Genomic DNA, 7,675 nt, shown 5'->3' with positions numbered 1-7,675 from the left:
TCAATCTACTACATAAGCGAAATTTATTGCAACAACAAATGTTGTCAATCAAGATTTATGGTTAAGAAAGATTTTAATGGATCTAAGCCTAGAGCTGAAAGAAAGTACCAATATTTTTGTTGATAACCAAGCTGTTATCGTTATTTTTCATAATCCTGTATTTTATGGAAAAACCAAGCATTTGAACATTAAGTTGTTTTTCTTAAGAAAAGTGTAGAAAAATAAATTTGTAAATTTGATTTATTGCAAGTCTGAAAATCAACCTGCAAATTTATTTACAAAACCACTTTCAGCCAACAGGTTTAAGCATCTAAGACAAAAAATTGGTGTTGCAGCTCCTAAAGCAAAGAGAGTGTTAGAAAAATGCTTCAAGAAACATGTCCACCTTTTAATTTTATTTTATTTTATTTTTTAATTGTCATTGTTTTCCTAGTTTTAAGGAATCAGTTATGTTTGTTATCTGGTTCATGCATTTTATGTAATGTCTTACTTTCAGGAACACATTGTTTGTGATTGGTTATTTTTTTGTTTGTTTTATAAATTGTATTGTTTTCTGATTTAGTAATGCAAGTTTTCATTATTCTTTCTTCAATATTTTTTCCGGTTAGTTTCCGTTTCATTCTTGTTCCCTAGGAATTTTGCTTTCATATAAATATCCAACAATATTAAACAACTTTATGTAACTAATACAGGGAAAGAATATGTTTAAAATAATATGCAACACAATCATCCTAGTAATTTTGCATGTCCAGATTAAAGGAAAATGATATCATAATTATTCAATATTAGGATGAAGATTGTTCCACATAGATTATATTTCCGTGCAACTATAAATATAAGATGAAAAAACAATTCTACTTTCTTAGAAAAAAACGTATGAACATATATTCTTAGACTTTACGCTTATAAGTTTGAAAAGAAAAAAACTTAATACCCTTGATATGATATGGATGAATCAATGCATTTTGGGTTTTCTTTATAATTTTTATTTTCTTAACTAGAAATGAGAAATAATAATCTATCATATTAATGATATTCGTTGACAGGGGAGCTATACCTACCATATATATATATATATATATATATATATATATGTATTTTTATGATGAACAAAAGAATAGTTGTATAATTTCTTGTATAACAAATGACATAACAATTATTTTATATTTTTATTGTGTTTGTACTTGATGTATGAAATCTTAATTAGTAAATGATTAATGTGTTAAACAAATTGAACGTTTCATTTTTGATAGAAATAATCGCTTAAGCAATGTATATAATCTCTTATATTTCTCCAAATATCATTGTATGCATAACAACGTCAAACAACTCTATAATAGTCGATTACATAAGTTGTATAATTGATTAAAACATGACGTTATGCTAATATGTGTTTGATAAGTGCATTGATCTGTTTGGAATGAAAATTTATTTGAAAATTTGCTTAAGTGTGGAACATAATTGATTTCATAAGTTTCATAATCGGTTAAATATGTTTCTCTTGTCAAAATCATTTTCATTTAAAGCCTTAACCGTTTCTAACGGTCATCTGAATTTATTGTTGGTTTGTATGAATTGTTTAATCGATTTCATGTGTTGTATAATATGTTAAATCTAAACAAAGGCAAATCTGGTAAAGTAGAAGGAAAAACTTAACAAATTACATTATTTTCGTAATCGAATAAATTGTGTCAAGATTCAAAAATCCTATAGATAACTATCTTGTGCACTGTTTCAACAAAATCTTTTGAACTATTAATTTCATAACTAACATTTTAATTGATTATTGATTACAGGAGCGTCCAATAACTGTCTTGAACAATCAAGGATCAAATTTGGGTTTACTCATCAGGATTCTATCAAGAAACTGAGCTGAACAGTACTGATTCATTCTGCACTACTAGAGTGTACTTGGACTATTAGTTTCAACGTTTGCAATCTGAGTATTGTGTTCATGTGCTGTTGTGCCAGGGGGAGAGAATTGTGATTGTTGGGATTGCTTTCAATGTGTAAATATAGCTTAGTGTTCTCTGTTTTTGGTAAGATTGTGAGGGTATTCACATCTTGTTACTATAGTGATTTTGAGTGAGGTAAGAAGTACATTGAGTGGAAATATCTTTGTATTCTTGTAACTCTATCATTATAGTGAAAACCCTTCAACTCAGGTTGTTGAAGAAAGATTGGGTATAGGCTTGGTCGAACCAGTAGACAGTGCTTAAGTTAATCTTTCTCTATCATTTCTCTTTTATTGTTGATTCATCATACTTGTTTTATTGATTTCAAGAAAATCAAAGATTTTGCAAAGCTTATGAAAAGAACAATTTTTAAGGCAAAATCCAACCTCTTGGTTTGAGATACAAAGCATCATTTTTATAACAATTCGCACCAAAGCTAGGAATTAAAAAATTATTCAAATTTTAATAGATTAGGTTGTTTGTATAATCGATTAAAAAGTTCCTGATGACCAACATATCTCAATCTATAAGCAAAGGTGTAATTGATGATGAAAATAATGGTATCTTGAATTCAATAGGGAAAGATGTATGGAATGCTATGATCAACAAGCCTCACAAATCTATCAAGACAAGAATATCAAGAAGGATTAATCAAAAGGAGAAGAAAGACATCAACACCTTGAAGCCTCATGCTGAAATTGCTACATCAAGAAACTGACTTGATTTCGGAAAATTTTTCAAAATTTCTATTATGCAAAAGAAAAGTTAACTTGAATCTTGCAGGGAATCAAGAAAAATCTAGAAAGCAAGACCTGCAAGAAGAAAATGTAAGCATATGTGAAGTCAACAAGAACCCTGAACAATAGACAGACTCAAGCATGATGGCCAGATCTGCACAAGCTGAAACCAATAAAGAAAAATGTGAAAAAAAGGCCATGTGGTATCTAGACAACGGATGTTCTAGACACATGACTGGAGATCCTTCAAGGTTTAGCAACTTATCTCACAAAACAAGTGGACACGTCACATATGGGGATAAGAACAAGGGTAAAATTGTTGGTATTAGTAAAATACAAACACCCTCTCATACATCATTGAAAATGTCTTACTTGTGGATGGTCTTAAACATAACTTGCTTAGCATTAGCCAATTATGTGATAAGGGTTTAAAAGTTACATTTGAATCAAATCATTGCTTAATCTGTCATGCTTCATCAAATGAACTTGTGCTGGTAGGCAAAAGGTTTAACAACATATATATGATTGATTTCAAGAAGACTTTTTTTAAATATGTGATATGCTTGTTGTCTAAAGAAAATGAACCTTGGTTGTAGCACAAAAGACTTGCACACATTCACATGCCTCACTTGAATAAACTTGAATCTAGATGTCTTGTAATAGGGTTGCCAAACATAAAGTTTGAATCTGATAGACTTTGTGATGCTTGTCAAAAAGGGAAACAAACTAGATCATCTTTTAAATCCAAACAGATGATATCTACTACTAGACCTCTTAAACTATCACATATGGATTTGTTTGGGCCTTCAAAAATCAAAAGTCTAGGAGGAAATCTTTATGGTCTGATCATTGGTGATGATCATTGTTGAGGAAATCTTCATGAATTTGTTGATACTTTGCATCAATGGGCTGGCATTTTTACAAAACCTCTCTCAAAGTAAAGATTTTATACAATTAGAAATGAGTTAGGCATTCTTGATCAAAGTTGTGCATAGTAATCTGACATATCACTCTGTCATATGATCAATTGTTCATTTTCATTCATTGATCATGCATTGATGCACAACTGGTTTTCTTATCATGTTTAAGATGTTACTAACATGTTACATTGTTAAGAAAGTTGTGTTTACAGGTTACAATGAGATCATAACTGGTCGAAAGATGAATAATTGTCTTGCGCACTGTTTCAATAAAATCTTTTGAACTATCAATTTCATAAGTAACATTTTGGTTGAGTATTGATTACAGGAGCGTCCAAGAACTGTCTTGAAGAATCAAGGATCAAATTTGGGTTTACTCATCAAGATTCTATCAAGAAATTGGGTTGAACAGTATTGATTCATTCTGCACTATTGAAGTGTACCTGGACGATCAGTTTCAACATTTGCAATTTGAGTATTGTGCCCCTGTGCTACTGCTCCAGGGGGAGAGAACTGTGATTATTCTCATTAAGAGTTGGGATTGCTCTTAAGGTATAAAGAGAATTGGGAGTGTTCTCTGTTTTTGGTAAGATTGTGAGGGTATTTACATCTTGTTACTATATTGGGGTGAGAAGTACATTGAGAAGGGATATATCAATATTATTCTAACTCTACCATTATAGTTGAATCCCTTTAGCTCAAGTTGTTGAAGGAAGACTGGATGTAGGCTTGATCAAACCAATATAAATTGCTTGAGTTAATCTTTCTCTATCCTTTTTTCTTTTATTGTTGATTCATCATACTTGTTTTATTGATTTCAAGAAAATCAAAGATTTTGCAAAGCTTTTAAAAAAAAATTGAAGACAAAATCAATTCACCTCCCGTCTTGGTTTGAGATACAATACATCACTTTTCTAACAATATTAAATATTATTTATTGATCCAACTTAGAAAATATGATCTGGTTTATCCTATAAAAGGATGAGCATTTTATTAATAAGATATATATTAATTTTAATAGAAAATTTAGTTTTCACTTTATGAAAATAACCTAAATTTAATTTTTCTAGGATAACTTATTGTGATAATCACATAACTTATTACTTATCTTTTCATCTATTTTAATTGTGATGTCATTATATTTCTCAAAACTAAATGTTAGAATATTCTCTTTTGTTTTCTCATGAATTGGTATCAAAGTTTTAACCCTTGATATTGAGTATGTTTTTTTTACACTTTTTATTTTTTTTTTCATACTAAAATGTTTAAAAATACTTCAACTCAATGCATATAACAAATTGTTTGTTGATAGTATTGTTTCACGAATGAAAAGAAAATTAAAAGAGAATTTTGAAAAGAGAGGAAAAAAAAGAAGAGAAAGAACAAATGAATAAAATAAAGAGAAAATGTTTGATGAATATTAAAAAATAGGTTTAATACCCTCTTTGGTCTCCACTTTCGTTGGATAATGTCAATTCAGTCCCCATTTTTAAAAGTGTTTGAAATATGTCCACAGTTAATAAAATTCGCGTCTAATTTGTCCCTTCCGTTAAGTACAACCAAACAGAGTTAGTACGTTGATGATCTGGCACCAATTATTGACGTGTCAATATATTGTTTTGTGCGTTATAAAGTGTTACTTTCTTATAGAATTGGATCTTCTTCTTCTTGGTGTTCTTCTTCTTGGTTGTCTTCTTCTTCTTTGTTTAACCTAAAATCCATATTCAATCACTCCATACCAATTTTATACAATCTCAAAACTACATAAACTCTGGTAAAACAGATCAAAATGAGAAACTTTATTAATTAAATCTTATAATAATACATTCAAAAACCATAACTCAGATTCATATATCCAAGATCAAGGACAATTGCTTCATTCTCCCGTTTCCCTACCTCACACAATCGAAATCTATATATGGATAATCAACCTCAAAAACATCAAATTCATGCACAACAAAGGTTTCATTCTCATTCTCATCTTAAATCAAAAAATCTTGTTTCATCAAATCATCAACAACTTCCAAAAAGAAGAAAGAATCAATTAATCTGATCACACCTGCGTCGGATCTCCCCATTTCTCCTATATGCACATTGAGCAGAATCAACTTCTGCATCGTCAAGGCAAAAACCCTAAAGAACCTAGCTTGATCCTTGGCGAAGCCCTCTAGGAATGGTCTCGTAACAGGGTCATTGTACAAGCCGTGATCGGATTTCAGCACACCCAAACCCTTAGGAAGGTTCTGGATAATGTCATTGAAGACGGAAAGGGTAGGGTTAGTTCTATAACCGGCGCAAGCTTTAGATAAAGGTTCATAAAAACGAGGGTTGTAGGACGAAGAGGAGTTCGGGAGGTTGGTGATGAATTCGGAGTAGTGGGAAAATCCCACAGTATGGGCCCCACTTAGAGCGACGAACTCCTCGACGGAGAAGCCGCGACGGGTGAAGATTTCCGTGATTTGGGACATTGGCATGGATGGAGTGGGAGGTGGTTAGGGACAGAGGTGGCGGAAGAGAAGCAGATGTCACGACGCTTGAAGAAAACAGGGTAGAAGGGGCAGTCGAGCATGGTCAGAAGGTCGCGGGTTGCAGCAGAGAGGATGTCGACGCAGAAGACGGTGTTGGGGCAGGCCAGTTCGAGGGCGGTCTTGGGGCGGACGATGAGGTCAAAGGCGTCGCCGAGGAGGGAGAGGTTGATGTCGGTCGCAATGTAGAAACCCTAAATCAATTTTTCCCCAAATATAAAAACCCTATCTTTAAAAAACCTCGATATGATGTTTTATTAACACGTCAGCACCTCACAAAACAATACATTGACAAGTTGCTAATAATTAGTGCTAGATCATCAACGTACTAACTCCGTTTGATTATATTTAACGGAAGGGACAAATTAGACACAAATTTTAGTAATTATGGACATATTCCAAACACTTTTATAAATGGAGATTGAATTAACATTATCTAACGAAAGTGTGGACCAAAAAGGGTATTAAACCTAAAAAATATATGCTTGAACTATGTGACAAATATATGCTTGAACTATGTGACAGTAGAAATGGAAAAAAAGAAAAATACAGAGCTAGTAGAAAAGAAAAATAACAATAATAAAAATGACGTTTATCATTTTGTATAGATATTGTTTTGTCTATTCAACGATATAAGAGAATTTTTTAAGAGATGTCTCAACAATAGGTCATTGGGTAGGAATCAATCAATCAATAGTGTGTGCATTGGAATTGGAAACCAATTAAAGAACAATTTTTTATCCGTAAAAAAGAAATCGAAACTAATATTTGTTCTTTAAAATCAAAGTACATTTTAAATAAATATCACCATTCAGCTTTAAGTCAGACATAGTTCTGGAAATTCAAGGCAAACCAACTTTTGCCCCCTAAATCAAAATTTAAGAAATTAGAACGACCTTTTTTTAAAATTAAAGATCCAAATCATATATACGCTGACTTTCAGAGCGTAAGTGCATCGAAAATATAAATAATTTTTCCTATCAATTTTAACAATGCAAACACTTACGTAATAATTAGAAACACTAACAAAACTAGTCTCCCAGTTTTGTCTGTTCAGAACAAAAATAATAGAAATTTGAGTCCTACGAAATAGGATCCCATTGAAAAGGAAAAGTGGAGGAGGGTACATTCTTTGTTTCAATTGGTTTAAAAATCTAATATTTTTTATAAATAAATAATAATGATGTAAAAAGTTTACGTTTTAGGCTAAAATTAATTTCCAATTAACTTAAAGTATTTTCCACTTTCTATCCTAAGTTAAGAAAATTTATGTACTTGTTGTTACTTTGTTCAAACAAGAAACATTTTTAACTTTATTTCAGTTTCATTTTTATCATATTTTTTCTTCCCTCAATTCGAAAGGGCAGAAGAAAAGAGACGTCGTGATCTTTTTCTACGACCTGCTAACTACAGAATTCTTATGTTCGATATAAGCCTCTAAGGTAGGACATCCCTTTTCCACATTCATGCTTAAGAGAGAGAACCTTTAGATCATAACTACAAGCACAAGAAGGGAATGTAATACAAGGAGAATTGCC

General features: G+C 31.5%; 1 pseudogene; it reads right to left on the bottom strand.

Annotated features, from left to right (window-relative positions):
• Positions 1 to 5,099: 5,099 nt before the first annotated feature.
• On the bottom strand, positions 5,100 to 7,605 carry LOC108336949 (peroxidase 63-like; annotated as a pseudogene).
• Between the last annotated feature and the right edge of the window lie 70 nt (positions 7,606 to 7,675).

Source organism: Vigna angularis, chromosome 7 (genome assembly GCF_016808095.1).
Source record: "Vigna angularis cultivar LongXiaoDou No.4 chromosome 7, ASM1680809v1, whole genome shotgun sequence".
NCBI classification, from domain to species: domain Eukaryota; kingdom Viridiplantae; phylum Streptophyta; class Magnoliopsida; order Fabales; family Fabaceae; genus Vigna; species Vigna angularis.
The sequence above is the reverse complement of the archived record's forward strand: the minus strand, read 5'-3'. Positions and strand labels throughout refer to the sequence as shown.